Source organism: Lactuca serriola, chromosome 5 (genome assembly GCF_051521515.1).
Source record: "Lactuca serriola cultivar US96UC23 chromosome 5, Lser_US96UC23_V15, whole genome shotgun sequence".
NCBI classification, from domain to species: domain Eukaryota; kingdom Viridiplantae; phylum Streptophyta; class Magnoliopsida; order Asterales; family Asteraceae; genus Lactuca; species Lactuca serriola.
In genome coordinates this window covers 81,934,711-81,956,565 of record NC_136412.1, presented here as the reverse complement: position 1 = coordinate 81,956,565, position 21,855 = coordinate 81,934,711, and positions in this window count along the sequence as shown.

Sequence of the window (21,855 nt, the reverse complement as noted above, 5' to 3'; positions counted from 1 at the left end):
AAAACAATGAAAAACAGTGAAAAAGGGTAGGGGTATGAACTCACCAGACGAGAAAACGCGATTGTTTGGATGCTAAACGTTGGTTTGGGGCTTGATAACATGAGAGGTTCGTATGTAATATGAAATAATATCCAAATGTATCTAATTAGACTATAACCCACTAATTAGATATGATAATACACTCCAATGAGCGAAAACACTTCAAAACAAGTGTTTGGAGTGACCCGGGTGACATTTACGGACGTGTGGGACTTAGGAAATGAGTTTACTCTTCAAGAGTAAAATCCTTTTGGATTTTTAGGCCCTAAGACCATAACCACATGAGTTCACAGCCGTGAACTCATGGTTGGGGTCTTATGGTGCTAAATGGCATGATAACACTTGGGAAAATTAGCTAGGATTTAATCTAGGGCCTTGGAATGGATTGAATTCACTTAAGTACCATTTATAGGAATTTACGACAGTAAACATGGAGTTTACGACCGTAAACTCCCCCATTCTCAATCCTTAATTTATTTGGTGATGTTAGGACAATCACATGTGATTCCAACAATTTTTTACAAGCCTTAGAATGAGTTTAGGGCACCATTTAACATTTTTTTATGAGTTTACGGCCCTGGAACTATTTCTTGGGGAGTTATGGCCATAAACACTCAAATGGAAGGATTTCATCATGTTTAAGGCCCCTAAATTGATTTTGGTTGGTTCTAGAATTAATTCCAAGGCTAATGGTGTGTTTACATGGCTTTTAAACACTTGCTTTTGAGTTTACTACCCATGAATGATGAGTTTATGGCCCAAGCATGTTCTTGGATAGTAAACTCATGTTTTCTCCTCAAAATTCATGTTTAGGGTGTTCTAAGTCCAGAATGGTAAGCCATATAGTCGTATCTAAGTCCCAAAATTGGTTTGGATGGGTTTAAAGGCATAAAACTCATTTTACTTCAGTTTACGGCCCAAGCATGTTACATGTCCGTAAAATCATGAAGATGGTCCTTTTCCAAGTTTTAAACACGATTTTGAAGGCCTAAGAGGTTGAACAACAAGTTAGGGAAGTTACCTCAAAGATTTGGAGCCTTATTCTATGTTTTTGGACCTTGAATCTTGGTTGAGGAGAGAGGTTAGAGAGAGAGTAGTGTGTGAGAGAAAAAGCTTCAAATGGAAGCTTAATCATCTTTAAATAGTGTCTAAGATTTGGAAACGGTGGAATTCTACCCGATACCGGCGTTAGACGGGGCTTTTGGTCACACCCGATCAAGTTGCCGTAACCCGATATGGTTAATTCTAAAAATTTTCCGATTACTAGAATGGGGTGTTAGAATGAGTTCTAAAGGCATTGGGACACCCATTAAGTCATAATAATAATTTCAAATTAATGAGTTAATTAAATGACGTAAACGGAAACGAAAAGAAAACGGTGAATGGATTAACACAAAAGGGTTACGAAAAGGGTTACAATTGATGTATGAACTTCGGGTTGTTACAACTTGTCACTCAATGTCAGAATCTTAACTCTAAGATTTGTTTATGGAACGAAGTATGATTGACTTCTTGATTTAACCATTTCTACAATTCTTGATTCCTCTTCTCAGACATACAATTGCACTCAGACTCATTTAGAGGAGCAATTGAGATATGGTTCTTGATCATTAAACTCTTTCAAATCAACTCGGAATTACACTTAATCTTATAAGTATAATCATATTTACTAAACCTTTAGTAAATTATGACAGATATCTTTGTCACTCTTATGGTGGACTTGATCAACAGACAACTTTGTGTACTTGGTCTCCTAGTCCTTCACTTGACACTTTGTCAACGAATTAGTCTAATTTCCAAATATGAAATTTCTCATTTATCATGCAACCAAGTTGTATGATTCCAAGTTTCTGTCCAATTGAAACTTGGGTGATGATAAACTTTCCCTATTTGGTAAATTCTTGACATTTCCACAAATAACATAACTAAGAAACAAATCCATTACTGCTAATAACAGAAACATTCAAACATCAATTTTTCATACATCGCATTGCAAGGATAAATATAAAATCAAAATCTATTTTATTGACGAAAAATTTGTCCTTACAATGCAATTCATTGAAAAACTATGTTAATACATATTTCTTAGCAATCCATTCTAACTCTAAGTAGTAGCTCAAGAATTCAATCTTCAAGCAATGCGATCGAAATCCATTTCTTCACGATTAGATTACGCTCACTTCTTCCCTTAAGCTTCCTCTCTTTTTCTTTGATCCTATAAAACATCAATTGTAATCCTATCACATCATGTATTAAGAATCTAGAATAGCAACTCAAAAGAGTTAGTTAATGGATTTTAGCTAAAGTAGATCCATACGTTTTGACTCTCCCATCTCTTAGATCTCTTAGGTAAATAGGGCAGCTTCGTCTCCAATGCCCCTTCTCTTGGCAATAAAAGCAAATTGACTCTTTTGGAACAGCACACGGAACTACTTCTGACTTTGCCTTTCTCTTATGATCAAACTTTTCGATAATGGCATGCCTTTCGTTGCCAATGCCTATATCCATAGAGGTCTGGAAGGCAGATCCACCAATCAACTTTGCTTTTCCAGTGCGCCAAACCATCGCTGATTCAGCAGCAATAAGCATGTAGGTGAGATCTATAAGGGTCACATCGTGGTTCATCATATAGTACTCTCTTACGATCTCACTATACGAGTTAGGAAGTGACTGAAGAACCCGGACATCAGGCGGCTCCTCACAGACAACGGATCCCAACATTCTTAACCTATCATTGTGTGACTTCATCTCTAGGATGTGTGCACACACTAACTTTTCTTCTTCATGTTTACTTGCCACAAGGGCTTGAGTAAGCTTGAACTTTTCAAGCCTTCGAACTTGTGGGTTAGGGAGAATAATTGGAGGAGGTGGAGGAATTGAAGCATGATCTCTTGTTCCTCGATTGAATCGTGGAATATCATTTTCGTGTGGAAAGCTTGTTCCACGGGATTTGGGAATACCATAGTTGTCATACTTTGACATCTACAAAATAGGAGAAAAATAAAATTCAAGTTAGTTGATTGATTGAGTCCTTAATAAATCACCCAAATGAGATATTAAGGCTAGGACCCAACACAATACTCTACAACTTGGGAGAGGGATGCCATAACCCAAATTGCAGAACATTTGAAGGTAAGTGAATGACGATTCACTAATTTCCACCATGAAAAACGAAACAAAAATTAAGTTTTAAATCTATTGAAAATTCCTAGATCTTTTCAGATTCAATGAACTTTTCAATGGCATGTTTAAATCTCGATATGCCCCTCGATTTGTGACTGGGATGCCGAGGATCACAAAACAGGGTGTGAATAACCATGCAAACTTACATGGTGCCCCCACATGTTACAGTCACCTATTAGACGTGTCGGTTAACCACACACGCTCCAGCGAACTATGACAAACATTGAGTCACCCTTTACTACCTTTGCTTAGAACCATTTAGTGTGTCGGTTAACTACACACGCTCCACTAACGTCTTCGCAAGGGCACAAAGTGTAATTTCATGGAATTGCATCAATTCACTTTTGCCTAAAGTAACTAAGATTGGGAATTTGTAAAAGCATTTAGTTACTTTTGTATTTCATTATACTTATAATGGAAGGTTTCTATACTATCCTACCCGTTTGGCTAATGACCCTCCACTAGTCAAGAGTGCGGTGGGTAAGAGTGGATACCCATTCAATCGCCATTTTATAGGCAATTTCCTTAAACACCCCTTATAGACCAGCTTCGTGAATGAGGCCTACTAACGGTAAGACTGACTTTTACTCATACACACACACACACACACACACACACATATATATATATATATATATATATATATATAATGTTAGACTTTTAATGTTATATATAGTACATGGTGTATTTTACACTTTTAAAATACTAGGTGGTCTAATTTAATAAATTACACTTTTAATTTAACTAAATGTGACCCTAAACTTTATGGATTTGTTAAATCTCCTTTAATTATACACCTTAATTAATTAATAAAACCATAGGGGTGTGATTTGAACTTTTCAAAACAATACTAGGGTTTTAGAATTTAAAATTTCTAAATTAAACTATTAATCAACTTTTAAATTCCAAAACTTGAGGGCAAGTTTTGAAACATTTCAAAACATTAGGGTTTAGAATTTAAATATTTCAAAATTAAACTTTCTAATAAAAAATTTAAATTCCAAGACTTGAGGGCAAGTTTTGAAACCTTTCAAAACTATTAGATCAAAATACAAATAAGGCAATTAAACAATTAATTGGTGATTATCTAATTATGACCTAATTCAATTTCATGCAAGATAATGATCAAATAATCCAAATAATTTAACATTTATCAAATAAGGTAACAATTATCTAATTAGATGACCAAAATCTTTTATTTTGACAAAGATAATCATAAGGAATCAATAAAATTCGTATTTTATTAATTTTAAACAATTATGGCAGTTATCCTATGTCAAAAAAAGCAAAAATCCCGAAACTGCCTCCTTCTGACGCTCGAACTCGCCGAGTTCCTCTATGGACTCGTCGAGTTGGAGCAACTCGCCGAGTCCACATTCGAACTCTCCGAGTTCATCAGGCAGGGAGCCGAAAAACGATTTTGAAGCTTGAAAAATTAACCAAGGCATCAATACAATAGAAACCAATCAAGGCTCTGATACCACTGATGGGTTTTAGCCATAAGAACATCCTATGTGCTCATGCAAACCCTAATGCTTGGATCTAGGTTTCTCTATTGTACATGCAGTTCATCTGTCACACCCTGAAAACCGAAGGCGGAAACATTTCCGGGGCGGACTCCACGTTGAGTATCAAATCCAATGTACATAGTAAGCAAGTAAAAAACCATTACATTACATATTAGAATTTACATCTTTTCAAAAGTAAAGTGTTACAAGTGTTATACATATGTATATATGAACAAAAGTAGAAACGAGTCTTCTGTACGCTCCGTCTTCTCCAAAAGGGATTGCTGGGTACCTGTCTAAAACGGACCTGAGAATACAAGCAGTTTGAAAATCAACATAAAGCTGGTGAGTTCATAAGATGTTTGTTTTCTGAAAAGGTATGAGTTTCCTTTGGTTTTCCGAAAAGATTGTTATCCAAAAAAATGTTATATTTTCTTATGTGAAACAGTTTAGTTATCATTTGTTACCAATTCGATTACACGTTGTATGTTACCCAGGAAAATCCCATATTTTCCTAATAGTTTAGTTATCTGAGTTATTACACGTTTCTGGTTATGTACAAATGTTATCCCATGAAAATCCTATATTTTCCTAAAAGTAACTTTAGTTATTGAATCCCAATGTAATGTTTGATTACCTTTTATTAGCTAGGTATTTTGATATTCTAATTGTGTTACACTTGAATGTACCTAGATGTGTGTCCTCATATTCGTACTCTTATCCTTGATCATATTCGTATTCGTATTTTTATATTTGTATTCGTATTTATATTTGCAGTCCTATTTGTATTCGTATTCGCATTCGTATTCATATTCCTACTCCTAATCCTAATTCTAATTCCATTCATATTCGTATTCGTATTCGTATTCGCAGTCGTATTCGTGTCCCTATTTCTACTCCTAATACTATTCGTATTCGTATTTGTATTCGCAGTCGTATTCGCATCCCTATTTCTACTCCTAATACTATTCATATTCATATTTGTATTCGTATTCGTATTCGCATTCGTATTCGCAGTCGTATTCGTATCCCTATTTCTACTCCTAATACTATTCGTACTCGTATTCGTATTCGCAGTCGTATTCGTATTCGTATTCATATTTGTTCTAATCCTAGTTGTGCTTTCGTATTCGTTTTAGTTCTAATTGATGATTAGTATGAATTATTCGTAGATTATGAAATATAATTTCGATTGTACACTTTATCAAGAAATCTATGATTTGTCTAAAAGCTAACTTCGTAATTCGAACAATTTGCTTAACACAGTTTTTCGATATTTAAAACATACATAATATAAACATTTGAACTGAAAATAATAAGTTTGAGTACAAGATTTCCTTGTACTTTTGCTTATATTCCCCCTGAAAACATTTGAAAAAGGGTAGGGGTATGAACTCACCTATTGAGAAACGCGTCGGTTTGGATCCGGGTGGCATTTGAGGACACATAAGGCTTGGATATTGAGTTTACTATTCAAGAGTAAAATCATACTAGATTTTTCGGCCCTAATGCACCAATCCCCATGAGTTTACGTCCGTAAACTCATGGTGGGGTATTTTATGGTGTTAAATGTCCTTATATCTCTTGGGAAAATTAGCTAGGATTAAATCTAAGGCCTTGGAATGGATTAACTTCACTTAGGGACCATTTATTGGAGTTTACGGTAGTAAACATGGATTTTACGGCCGTAAACTCCCCCACACTCAATCCTTGATGTTTTGTTGGTCCTTAATTAATCATATGTGATTCCAAATAATTCTACAAGCCTTGTATGGAATTTAGGGTATCTTTTGACATAAGATTAGGAGTTTATGGCCAATGACCCCATCTCATGGTAGTGAACTCTTTAGGGGAGGTGTTCTAACATGTTTTAAGGCTTCTAAATCAATTGTGGTTACTTCTAGAGTTTATCCCGAGGCTTATGGTGTGTTTAAATAGCAATTTAACACCTTAGAAGGAGTTTACACTCCATGATAATGAGTTTACGGCTCAAGCATGTTATTGGGAAGTAAACTCATGTTTACTCCTCTAAATTGATGTTCAAGATGTCCCAAGTCCAGTTCCATAATTCTATAAGTCATATCTAAGCCTCAATGGTGTTTTGGAAGGGTTTAAAGGCATAAAAACCCCTTTTATATGTGTTCACGGCCCAAGGGTGTTCCAGGGCCATAAACACATGATTTTGGTCCTAAATCATAGATAAATCACGAATTTGAAGGATGAGGATGATATACTAGGAGTTGGGGAAGAAACCTTGATGATTTGAAGCCTTAAATTGATGTTTTTGGACCCTTAGATTTGATTTGAGGAGAGAGGTTAGAGAGAGAGAGAGAGTAGTGAGAGAGTGAGGAAAGGCTTCAAATGAAGTCTTTTGAGCTTTAAATAGGTCCTAAATTTGGGACACGGTGGAATTCTACCCGATACCGACGTTAAACGGGGATTTTGGTCGCACCCGATTAAGCTATCGTAACCCGACGGGATAGAATTTGGAGATTTTCAATTTAGTGATTTTGGGCCATTTTCATGAGTTTCTAAAGGATTTGAGTACTTATAATATTAAAACAAACTTATCAGTTTAAATAACTTAGCCCAAAAACAGGATCGGAACGAAACGCTATAGACGGGTTTTATGGACGAAATGGGTTTCGGCGATGGACAACTTCGGGTTGTCACATCATCCAAGACTTCTAACCCTAGATCTAGCATATGATAATCAATATTAACATAACAATTGGTTTAAGATATTACCTTGATTGTCATGTAGCAATAACAATCACAAATCCTCCGTGTAATGACTTTAGAAAGCTTAGAGTCACAAATGTCACTCCTCTAATGGCTCACAAACACCAAGAGCAAGAGGATGAAGAATAAGGAGAGGGGAGGCTACCCAAAACGTGTGGAAACCCTAAGGTATATGTTCCCCACCTTTTTTGAGTCTCAAGGGTCCTTTAAATATTGAGGCTATTAGGGTTCTCTAACAAGGAAACCCTAATTTGGATGCTTAGGCCCTAAGCAACCCATGGACTCCCTCCTTAGAGGCCTAGGACGACTTCTAATGGGTTTCCCCATAGAATTCGTCCACCCCTCTAATATGGAGTCCATTAGCCCAATATTCAACTATCACACAATTGACAGTTGTAGTCCCTTAAGTTTAATTAATGTCTTTTAGCCACAAACTTAATTCTTATTAATTCTTGACTAATATTAATTAAACAATACGATTTCTCCTTTAATATATTATTCTCATAATATATTAATAAATCATAATTAATCCTTTCTCTCCATAATTCATCCTATCAAGTTGCTTTGGTGAAGGCAACCCAAATGGACCATGCACCATCGGGTCAAGTACATACCAAAATAGTTATGGACTTAGACACTAATCCAACAGTCTCCCACTTGGATAAGTCTAATAACTATTTTGCGTATGACTTCAGATCCTAATCTGCAATCGTAGCTTTCCAAAGCCGCTGTCAACTCTGATCTTATCAGATACGTGTGTCCTTTAGATAAGGGTTCATATATTCCTCCATTCTAGATATCGTATAGACTGAGACATGGATTTCAATCATTCTCTTTATACTATTTCCCGACTTCCGATTTATGATGACTGACAACAGACTACAATTGATCACATCAAATTAGTCCCGGCTCGGCCAAGCGCTTAGGTGCCATCACTAAATCGTCGAGGGGCCCAAAGATATCACTTTTATCCTACTTTGGATAAAAGGAGTGGATAAACTTTGACACAATGCTTGCATGCACTAACTTACCGAATTACACACAACAATATGTTTTATGAGACCAAGTTACTGGTGCATTTACATATTATCAATGTGCAACCGACTCGCAAGATACAACTCACACATCTCGGTTTCAAGAATATAAGATGTTATCATCTCACCAATCGCTCGTGATACAATTTATGAAGTGATCCAAGTGAGCGTGGGTTTAATCCAATGCTCAAATCATATTCTTAAGCACTCATGAACGTTGCAGCAAACATTTGCTTATGTCTAATACACTTTAGACAATCCACACACCAATTCACGACAGTCTTCATTCATACCTACTTCCAACATATGAACGACTGTGGTCCGTTCGAATAATTTGATTGTTCTGAATCAATTTAATTATTCAGGAAGTCAAAACATGCAAAGTGAAACACAAGAATAATACTAATCCTAGATGGCCCCAAACTCTGGGTATAAATAAAACATTTTATTTAATCACCATATTGATTACTCATTATCTGTTGTTTCGGGTAATCAACTTCTTACTTGAATTATAACTACACTTGTCCCATGCTCTCAGCATGCACACAATGTTTACCTACGGTCCTTACTTTGTGAAATAGATCAAATGAACACATTTCCAATCATACTCATTTCACAATTACCAATCCTTATCATAAGTATAAGAATATTAAATTCTTGTTACTTATGCTAGATTCTAACACTTTATGCAATGATTCTTTCGTAATGTCATAGCTCAAAATCATCAAGACTTGGCCAGTCTCTATCAGAAACAATTCTATAGATATGATGTCTCTCACTCAAAGTACACTCCTTTGAACATCCTTCTTGCATAAAAGTTTCTAATCTAGACATAGATTCTCAATATCCAACTCCCAATATGGAAACATTTCCATACTTGCCATATGAAAACTCATTCTTAATAGAATCTATTCATAATAATATCGATATGGTCCATCCAATACCATACTTGCAACTACTCACAAGCGACCAATCCTCAGTGAGCTTTGAATCATCCTTTGATAGCTGTTTAATTATTTTAGTCAAAACCGATTCCAGTCTTTTTTCCCTTTAAATGCGCTAGACATTTGAAAATTTTTAGAATGGTCAAATATAATAACACTAGCAATCAATCCTATACCCAAAGCGTATAGGACACGATGCATAATGTCTTACATAAAGATGTGATACTTTATCAACTTTTTGCCATAATATTTTATGTGTCTCGTTCTTACCATTCGAACTATGAAGAGGGATACCATAATCATAATCAAAATTTAAGAACACACTATGTATCCTTTGACTAAATATATTTAAATTTCTTAATCTAAGCTTCAGATTTCGAAACGAAGTACAATATTCTCTCCCTTAATTATAGCAAAACAACTTTTTAACCCTTACGACTTTGCAAAGTATTACTCTTGTTTTCTATAATTAATATTGCTAACTTGCAATACTTGCATTAATAATCATACAAGTACAACATTTATGCTCCCACTATCGTAATGATTATTATCATATAAGCATAACACTTATGCTCCCACTAGCTTTGACATGTATTTAGAAAACAACTTAACTTCCAGAAAAACAATACCTATTGAATTTCTTAAGTTCATATTTCTAATACTTAATGCTTTGATAATCTTTTATCTAAGCTTCTTAATCTCATACACCTTTGTCTAAGATAGCTCACATGTGTGTCTAAACAATTCAGACTAATTGCCAAATCTCACAATTCGGATCGTGGAAAGGGATACCGTAACCATAATCGAATTCGAGAATACAATTTCACAATCACTATCTTCATAAAATCTCTCTTAGTGAAAGCATTTCCTCACAGTCATCTTCATGAAGGAGGGAATCTTATGACACTTAGATTTTAATGGTGTATGTGTTCCTATCCATGCGAATTTTCCCAAAACCAAAGTTTGCGACAAATCCAAACTCATATGGACCGAACCTTCTCAATCTTGATCTCTTGCCTTATGGTAACATGGCTACCCACCATGTCTTCCAAGTAGTTAAGCAGCTCACCCTTTCTTATCAATCTAATTTTCATTGATCAAGGTGGTTGCCTTTTATGCGTTCAAATGAGAACTCATAGAACTTACATGCATAATTAACACAATTGGAACGACACAGAAATAAGATAGTGTCAACTCGATAGGTTGTAAAGCTCAAGTCGTGTGCTAGTGATGTTCGATAAGGTTTATTTTGATTTGTTCTTGAACCCTTTCAAGACCATTAAGACTCCCACTGACTCCTTGACATATAAGATTCTCTTGTCAGTAAACATTTCTTGACAAACAAATAACAAAGAGTTAGTGTAGCTTTTATCAAGACAGAACACTTCATAAAATTGGTCCTAGTTGGTCTTTGTCTTATCCAAGACATCACAACTTTCCACATTTGATGATTATTATAAACCTTCTTAAGACTTGTCACTCAATGTCACAATCTTAACTCTAAGATTTGTTTATGGAACAAAGTATGATTGACTTCTTGATTTAACCATTTCTTTAAATCTTGATTCCTCTTCTCAGACATACAATTGCACTAAGACTCATTTAGAGGATCAATTGAGATATGGTTCTTGATCATTAAGACCTATCATAAAACATAATAAAAGCTACTCTCCCTTCTTCTTAGAATAGAGAAACTTTTATCTTTCCGCCTACTTGATTCTTCTTAGTCGTTATGATATTGATTTAAACTCTTTCAAATCAACTCGGAATTACACTTAATCTTATAAGTATAATCATATTTACTAAACCTTTAGTAAATTATGACGGATATCTTTGTCACTCTTATGGTCGACTTGATCAACACACAACTTTGTGTACTTGATCTCCTAGTCCTTCACTTGACACTTTGTCAACGAATTAGTCTAATTTCCAAATATGAAATTTCTCATTCATCATGCAACGAAGTTGTATGATTCCAAGTTTCTGTCCAATTGAAACTTGGGCGATGAGAAACTTTCCCTATTTGGTAAATTCTTGACATTTCCAAAAATAACATAACTAAGAAACAAATCCATTACTGCTAATAACAGAAACATTCAAACATCAATTTTTCATACATTGCATTGCAAGGATAAATATAAAATCAAAATCTATTTTATTGACGAAAAATTTGTCCTTACAATGCAATTCATTTAAAAACTATGTTAATACATATTTCTTAGCAATCCATTCTAACTCTAAGTAGTAGCTCAAGAATTCAATCTTCAAGCAATGCGATCGAAATCCATTTCTTCACGATTAGATTACGCTCACTTCTTCCCTTAAGCTTCCTCTCCTTTTCTTTGATCCTATAAAACATCAATTGTAATCCTATCACATCATGTATTAAGAATCTAGAATAGGAACTCAAAAGAGTTAGTTAATGGATTTTAGCTAAAGTAGATCCATACGTTTTGACTCTCCCATCTCTTAGATCTCTTAGGTAAATAGGGCAGCTTCGTCTCCAATGCCCCTTCTCTTGGCAATAAAAGCAAATTGACTCTTTTGGAACAGCACACGGAACTACTTCTGACTTTGCCTTTCTCTTATGATCAAGCTTTTCGATAATGGCATGCCTTTCGTTGCCATTGCCTATATCCATAGAGGTCTGGAAGGTAGATCCACCAATCAACTTTGCTTTTCCAGTGCGCCAAACCATCGCGGATTCAGCAACAATAAGCCTGTAGGTGAGATCTATAAGGGTCACATCGTGGTTCATCATATAGTACTCTCTTACGATCTCACTATACGAGTTAGGAAGTGACTGAAGAACCCAGTCAACAGCCGGCTCCTCACAGACAACGGATCCAAACATTTTTATCCTATCAATGTGTGACTTCATCTCTAGGATGTGTGCACACATTGACTTTCCTTCTTCATGTTTACTTGCAAAAAGGGCTTGAGTAAGCTTGAACTTTTCAAGCCTTCGAACTTGTGGGTTAGGAGAATAATTGGGGGAGGTGGAGGAAGTGAAGCATGATCTCTTGTTCCTCGATCGAATCGTGGAATATCATTTTCATGTGGAAAGCTTGTTCCACGGGATTTGGGAATACAATAGTTGTCATACTTTGACATCTACAAAATGGGAGAAAAATTAAATTCAAGTTAGTTGATTGATTGAGTCCTTAATAAATCACCCAAATGAGATATTAAGGCTAGGACCCAACACAATACTCTACAACTTCGGAGAGGGATGCCATAACCCAAATTGCAGAACATTTGAAGGTAAGTGAATGACGATTCACTAATTTCCACCATGAAAAACGAAACAAAATTAAATTTTAAATCTATTGAAAATTCCTAGATCTTTTGAGATTCATTGAACTTTTCAATGGCAAGTTTAAATCTCAAAATGCCCCTCGATTTGTGACTGGGATGCCGAGGAACATAAAACAGGGTGTGAATAACCATGTAAACTTACATGGTGCCCCCACGTGTTACAGTTACCTATTAGATGTGTCGGTTAACCACACATGCTCCACCGAACTATGACAAACATTGAGTCACCCTTTGCTACCTTTGCTTAGAACCATTTAGTGTGCCGGTTAACCACACACGCTCCACTAACGTCTTCGCAAGGGCTCAAAGTGTAATTTCATTGAATTGCATCAATTCACTTTTGCCTAAAGTAACTAAGATTGGGAATTTGTAAAAGCATTTAGTTACTTTTGTATTTCATTATACTTATAATGGAAGGTTTCTGTCCTATCCTACCCGTTCGGCTAACGACCCTCCACTAGTCAAGAGTGCGGTGGGTAAGAGTGGATACCCATTCAATCGCAATTTTATAGGCAATTTCCTTAAACACCCCTTATAGACCAGCTTCGTGAATGAGGCCTACTAACGGTAAGACTGACTTTTAATCATACATATATATATATATATATATATATATATATATATATATATATATATATATATATATATAATGTTAGACTTTTAATGTTATATATAGTATATGGTGTAGTTTACACTTTTAAAATAGTAGGTGGTCTAATTTAATAAATTACACTTTTAATTTAACTAAATGTGACCCTAAACTTTATGGATTTATTAAATCTCCTTTAATTATACATCTTAATTAATTAATAAAACCATAAGGGTGTGATTTGAACTTTTCAAAACAATACTAGGGTTTTAGAATTTAACATTTCTAAATTAAACTATTAATCAACTTTTAAATTCCAAAACTTGAGGGCAAGTTTTGAAACATTTCAAAACATTAGGGTTTAGAATTTAAATATTTCAAAATTAAACTTTCTAATCAAAAATTTAAATTCCAAGACTTGAGGGCAAGTTTTGAAACCTTTCAAAACTATTAGATCAAAATACAAATAAGGCAATTAAACAATTAATTGGTGATTATCTAATTATGACCTAATTCAATTTCATGCAAGATAATGATCAAATAATCTAAATAATTTAACATTTATCAAATAAGGTAACAATTATCTAATTAGATGACCAAAATCTTTTATTTTGACAAAGATAATCATAAGGAATCAATAAAATTCGTATTTTATTAATTTTAAACAATTATGGCAGTTATCCTAAGTCAAAAAAAGCAAAAATCCCGAAACCGCCTCCTTCTGACGCTCGAACTTGCCGAGTTCCTCTATGGACTCGCCGAGTTGGAGCAACTCGCCGAGTCCACATTCGAACTCGCCGAGTTCATCAGGCAGGGTGCCAAAAAACGATTTTGAAGCTTGAACAAATAACCAAGACATCAATACAATAGAAACCAATCAATGCTCTGATACCACTGATGGGTTTTAGCCATAAAAACATCCTATGTACTCATGCAAGCCCTAATGCTTGGATCTAGGTTTCTCTATTGTACATGCAATTCATCCAAGACTTTAAACCCTAGATCTAGCATATGATAATCAATATTAACATAACAATGGTTTTAAGATATTACCTTGATTGTTATGTAGCAATATTAATCACAAATCCTCCTTGTAATGACTTCAGAAAGCTTAGAGTCACAAATGTCACTCCTCTAATGGCTCACAAACACCAAGAGCAAGAGGATGAATAATAAGGAGAGGGGAGGCTGCCCAAAACATGTGGAAACCCTAAGGTATATGTTCACCACCTTTTTTGAGTCTCAAGGGTCCTTTAAATAGCGAGGCTATTACGTTATCTAACAAGGAAACCCTAATTTGGATGCTTTGGCCCTAAGCAACCCATGGACTCCCTCCTTAGAGGCCTAGGACGATTTCTAATGGGTTTCCCCATAGAATTCGTCCACCCCTCTAATATGGAGTCCATTAGCCCAATATTAAACTATGACACAATTGACAGTTCTAGTCCCTTAAGTTTAATTAATGTCTCTTAGCTACAAACTTAATTCTTATTAATTCTTGACTAATATTAATTAAACAATACGATTTCTCCTTTAATATATTATTCTCATAATATATTAATAAATCATAATTAATCCTTTCTCTCCATAATTCATCCTATCAAGTTGCTTTGGTGAAGGCAACCCAAAAGGACCATGCACCATCGGGTCAAGTACATACCAAAATAGTTATGGACATAGACACTAACCCAACAGACTACAGGAGGAATTAGGTACAAAATTGTGTTTGAGTACAGCTTACCATCCGCAGACTGATGGTGAGAGAGAGAGAACGATTCAAACACTTGAGGATATGCTGAGAGCGTGTACCATTGATTTCCAAGGTAGCTGGGATGAGCACTTACCTTTGGTAGAATTTTCCTACAACAACAGTTTCCACTCGAGCATCAAGATGGCACCCTATCAAGAGTTGTACGGATAAAAGTGTCGTACGCCGTCTTGTTGGCTTGAGGCTGGAGAGAAGCAGTTTATGGGCCCCGAGATAGTCCATGAGACTGCTGAGAAGTTGAGGGTGTTTAGGGAAAGAATGTTAGCAGCTCAGGATCGTCAGAAGAGCTATGATGAAAAGAAAAGATGACCGATAACCTTCGAAGTTGGGGATTCCGTTTTGCTTAAAGTCTCACCGTGGAAGGAACTTATATGTTTCGGGAAACGAGGAAAGTTGAGTCCAAGGTTCATTGGACCCTTCAAAGCTCTTCAGAAGATTGGGAACCAAGCTTACAAGCTTGAATTACCCGAAGAACTCGATGATATAAATAACACCTTCCATGTGTGTTATCTAAGGAAATTCATGGGACAAGTTTCCGACGTAATTCCAATCTCAGAGTTAAGGATGGATGAGAATAAAAGGCTGATTGAAGAGCCTGGTGCAATTGTTGACCGTAAGACTAACAAGTTACGATGCAAGATGGTCGACTTAGTGCTAGTCCGATGGAAACATTCGAATGGGCCGAATCTCACTTAGGAAACAGAGGATGACGTGATGAGTCTCTATCCACATCTGTTTGCTGATGCATGATTCCGGGACGGAATCATCCTACGGGGAGAGAATTGTAACGCCCGGGTTTCAGGGCTAAGCATTTTTAGACGATGTAACAGTCTAGGTCAACTATTGTAACTCTTTTTGATGTAATAAAGATGAAATATTTTAATTCTATGTGAATTATGTGTATTTGTGTGTTTATTACTTTATTATAAATATATATTTAATAAAGAATAAAAATAAGCGTAAAAATCAAAGTGTGAGATAACTCCGATATCTTTACATAAAGTCGTAGTGGTTGAAACAAGGATTCCGGGGAAATAAAAAACGCCAAAATCCGAGTTATGATGAAGAAGTTATGGCCCGTCGAAGTTGTACGGCAAAACCGACACGGCACCGGGAGACGTAAATAGTGAATTTACGATGGAGGACTTTTTAGTCATAGTAATTTAAACGAAATTCGTAGAGTATGTTAAACCGAGAAAATCCATAAAAAGAACCCCCAAATCTGACTTCGTATGAAGAAGTTATGATTTTTCTAAGATTCGGCTTAGTAGTGCACGACCCGAAACTCGAATTTTAGTTCGAGCGGTTTTTGGCTTAAGCGGTTTAAATGAGAGTTGAATATCTCATTAATAGGAACTTAACGGTAAAAAGATAGACGAAAACGGAGTTCGTATGAAGGAGTTACGAATTTTTCACGGTCATTTAACAGTCTAAACGCCTCCTACTGTTAAATTTGAGATCGGTCGAGAATTAGCAGACAGAGTCTAAATGAAAGTTGTAGATCTTGATTTTACCTACGCGTTGAAAAAACGAACATAAAAAACAGAGCTCGTATGCGAGAATTATGATTTTTCTAAGTTTGAAGGCTGATACGTGATAGGGGGTGACATGACACCACTAGAATTGGACACGTGGCACCACCAGAAGGCCACCACATGAACCAACTCGGCGAGTAGGTCCCCCTACTCGGCGAGTACATCATATATTTTCACTATCAATAGAGGTGCCGGGTCTAGCCTCTTCTTCACACATCCCAAACCTTATTTTTCTCTCTAAACTCTCTCTCTCTAAGCTCCCTAAGCCCCCCTAAAGCCTAGGTAAACCCCCTAGCACCCGAGGGAAGCCCTGAGTCTCCCAGTGTCCCAAGAAAAGAGCCTTTCGGCTCGGAAATGCTGCTCGAACGAAGCCCGGTTTTGAGAAAAACCCGCTGTAAGTGAGCTACGCCTAACCTATCTTTAGTTTAGCTGGCGTTTTAATATAGTAATGTTATTAGGACCTTATAATAAGTACTTAGGCTATTATTATGGGTTATATAAGTATCATTTAACGCTTATATAATAGTAATAACATCTAGACTATTAATTAGTCACGGTGAATATTAGAGTAAACCCTAGTGGCAATGATACTAGGTTTTGCCGATGGAAAATTGTGTTAAGAGTAACGAACTGTTGTCCAAGCGTCGAGTCACCACCTACTCAGGTGAGTGCATAGTTACTTTCATCTTACACATAGATATGAAGTATTTTATATATTACGTGCTATGTGTGCATATTATCTGTATACTTGCTATCTGTGCTGGATGAATGTTTTTATACAAGTTTTAAATGATATAAGCTTTATATGTATTTTATATCTACAAAAATATTGGGGTAAAACATGGGTATATGTAATAAGATGATGTGTGGTAAAATGATGAGAGGCCTCGATGTTGTTGTTATTGATCCAGTCATCTAGCGGAGTATAGATGACGACCACATACTCTTCTAGACAGTCCAGTGGAATAATAACAAGGTCGCAACCTGTAGGTGTTTGTGAACGATGTGTTCACCGGTGTACTCCATCCCCCACATGGTTGTCTTTAGGAAATTTATTGCTAAGAAACCCCCTTAGCAGTGGTGTCCATCCCGATGATGATCCTTAGGATAGGTCCCATATGATAGGTGTTTAGGGACGTAAAGTGAGGATAACGGGAACGGGTAATCGGGTTATTGTTGATTGATGAAATTAATAAACATATTTATTGTGGGTTGAAAACCCTATGTGCTCACCAAGCTCCCAAGCCTGGCCCACTCAGTTTCTTGTATTACAGGTAGTGGCGCATGAGCATAGATGTGATGTTTTGGATGAGGGATTACGGATATAGGCCTGTAGATATGAAATAATGTAGTAAGGCTTATATTGTATTGTTTATACTTATGTACTGTATCGAACATGACATCCTGAGTCTTTTAATGAAATACATTTCTAAGGAAATGCTTTTGACAAATGTTTATCATATTATTGTTTTGGGACAAATTTCGCAACTCTTTTATTAAAAGATTACTCTGATTTTGAAATAAAGTATAAACAAAAACCGGTCTTTTCTGGCCGTGATTTTGGGGATGTCACTCATGGCTTACGTGTAGCTGTTAGGCTCTTCCAGATTTATCAGTGTATTATCACTGATAAGGGTATCACCTTCTGCAGTAATATGGAAACCATAATAATGCTCAGATGCATTCCTAACTCTAGTGGAACGTCTCAGAGGTATGGACTCTTCAATCGGCTCAACAGGAGTTTCCTCCTCAGGTTTAAGGCTAGGGTTTGAGGTTCCTTTACCACTTGAATCTTGAATTTCTTCAAGGTCAACTTGCCTCCCACTGTCTCCTTGGATTATGAGTTCTCTCTCTCGAATGACCCCTCTTCTTGCTACAAAGACCACATTGTCACTGGGTCTATAGAAGATATAACCAGAAGATTTATGTGGGTAGCCGATGAAAACACACCTCTCACTTCAAGGTTCGAGCTTGTCGTGAGTCTCGCGTCTCATGGAAGCCTCACAACCCCAAACCTTGATGTGGTCTAGATTTGGAACTTTTATAGTCCACATCTCGTGAGGTGTTTTGGCAACCTTCTTTATAGGGACTAGATTAAGGATATGGGCGGCAGTCTTTAAGGCATACCTCCAAAATGAGATTGGTAGTGAAACTTGACTCATCATGGAACGAACCATGTCCAACAAGGTTCGATTGCGCCTCTCATCTACACCATTCAAATATGGTGTTCTGGGAGGTGTCAATTGTGAGACTATCCCACATTCCTTAAGATAGTCAAGGAACTAGGTACTAAGATACTCACCACCTCGATCAGATTGAAGTATCTTAATGTTCCTGCCCAACTGATAATCCACATCTTGCTTAAACACTTTGAATTTATCAAAGGTTTCCGACTTATGTTTTATTAAGTAGACATATCCGTATCTACTAAAATCATCAATAAAAGTCACATAAAAGCGATTAGCATCTCTAGTGGTGGTTATGAAGGGTCCACACACATCTGTGTGTATGAGATCCAACAAACCTTCACCCCAAGCACAACTGCCAGTAAAAGGTGACTTTATCATTTTTCCAAGTAGATAAGATTCATAACTATCATCCGACTTTAGGTTGAATGATTCCAAGACTCCATCCTTTTGGAGTTGGCCTATGCGTTTCTTGCTTACATGTCCAAGACGACAATGCCATAAAGATGCTTTATCTAAGCTAGTGGAAGAATTGATACACAATACATTATTTCCTAACTTATCTATAACAGATACAGTTTCATACACACCATTACAAGGTAATGCTTTAAAATAAAGAACACTATTATGGAAAGCATCAATACCACCACTTTTATTATCAAAATAAAAGGTGAACCCTTGTTTACACAATGCATGAAAGGAAATAACATTTCTTGCCATTTCTGGCGAATAACAACATGTGTTCATGTCTAATGTAAACCCACTATCTAGTAACAAGGAATAAACTCCAATCTTGGTGACAGGTGAAACTTTCCTATTCGCCATGATTAGGTTTATCTTTCCATGTTCCAAATCCTCACTTCTTCTTAGTCCCTACAGATCAGAACATATGTGAATTCCACAACCTGTATCAAGGACCCAAGATTTAGAATGAGGTGAGTTATTAGACAATATAGTGTATATACCTGCATGGTTGGGTTTTACTTTCCCATCCTTCAAATCTTGCTGGTACTTTAGGCAGTTTCGCTTCCAGTGCGACTTTTCATAGAAATAGAAGCATTCAGCCTCATTAGGGTTAGCAGAAGGAGTGACAAAACCTTTCTTGGTTTTTCTTGAAGAGGAGCCTTCAAGGGTCTTACCCTTGATACCTTTAGAAAGGTTCTTTCTCTTCTTACTTTTGCCATTCCCGATTTCCAAGACATTTGCCGCAGTAGGAGTAGGAGGAGTAGTAACACCCAACTTAACCTTAAGACTACTTTCTGCAGTCTTTAAGAGTCCTTGAAGTTTACTAAATGTAACTTCTTCCTTATTCATGTGGTATGTCATTCTAAATTGATCATAACATGAAGGTAAGGAGTGCAAAATGATATATATTGCTAACTCCTCAGGAAAGTCAACATTCACTTTCTTCAAGCGATCCACAAACCTTTGCATTTTCTGTAAGTGGGTCGTGAGGGACTCATTGTCCTTCATTTGGGTGGTTATCATGGAGAAGATTATTTCATGCCTCTCTTGATGAGCACTTTGATGGTATCTCTACATCAAGTCCATGTGCATCTCAAAAGGGTAATAGTCCTCATAGGACCTTTGGAGCTCAACTGTTATTGTGGCAATCATGATACATGCTACTTTGGTAGCATCCCTTTGATGTGCTTGAAATGCAGCAATCTCCTCTGGGGTAGCAGTTGACTCATCAATCTCCTTCAACTCCCTATCAAGGACATATTCTTTGTCCTCATAGCGACTGACCATCCTGTTGTTTCTAATCCAATCCATAAAATTAGATCCATCAAAGATGACTCTCCCACAAAGGTTCATGAGAGAGCAGGAGCGAGTAGGGTTTGAGCCAGAAGCATTTTCATTGGAAGATATCTAAAATGAAAGAATAAGTTTAGATTAGATTTCAGGATAGTCTTTAATAAAGCACCCAAATGCTATATTAAGGCTAGGACTCAACACAATATTTTATAACTTAGATGAGGGATGCCGAAATCTAAGCTATAAAACATTTGAAGGTAGGTGAATGACGATTCACCAATTTCTACCATAAAACGGAATAATTCTTATTAGGTTTTAATTGGTTTAGAAGTTCCTAGGTTCTTTGAGATTCAATGAACTTTTCAATGGCATGTTTCAGTCTCGAGTGTGCCCTTCAAGTTTTGTGGCTGGGATGCCGAGGATCACAAAACAAGGTGTGAAGTAACCATGCAAATTACTTGGTACACTTAATGTATTACCCCTCAATGGAAGTGCTAGTTAACCACACACGCTCCAATGATACTATGATAAACATTAAGTCACCCTTTGCCTACCTTGATAAGTCCAAGTTAGTGTGCCGGTTAACCACATATGCTCCACTAACGACTTAATCAAAGTGCAAAGTGTAACTTCATGGATTAGCACCTTATTCAGATTTCCTAAAGTAACTAAGATTGGGAATTAATAAAAGTTTAGTTACTTTAGTATATTCATAATACTTATTATGATAATTATAGTACTTGTTCTACCTTTTCAGCTAACGACCCTCCACCGATCAAGGAAGCGGTGGGTGAGAATAGACACCCATTAAATTGCCATTTTATAGGCAACAATCTTATACCCCCCTTATAGACCGGCTTCGTGAATGAGGCCTAGTAATGTTAAAACGACTTTTATCTTATACATATATAATTATTATTCACTTATAATATTATAAAGTATAAGGGTTGAATTTTAATATTTAAGATTCTAAGGGTTGGAACTAAAGTTTTAATTATGACTTTACTTGTTCCAAAACTTGAGGGCAACTTTTGTAAACTTTCAAAACTTTTCATTTCTCATAACTTATGAGTTTATTAGAGTATTAAAATGAAGACTCTTCATTTTCATAACTCTTGTGTTCTTTTAGTGGTTTTAATTCAAGTGTGACTCTTGGTTTTCCATAACTTGAGGACAAGTTATGGTCTCCATTAAAACACATAATGATCAAGAATTAACTAACATGGAGGTTACAAATAATTCCTATGATCA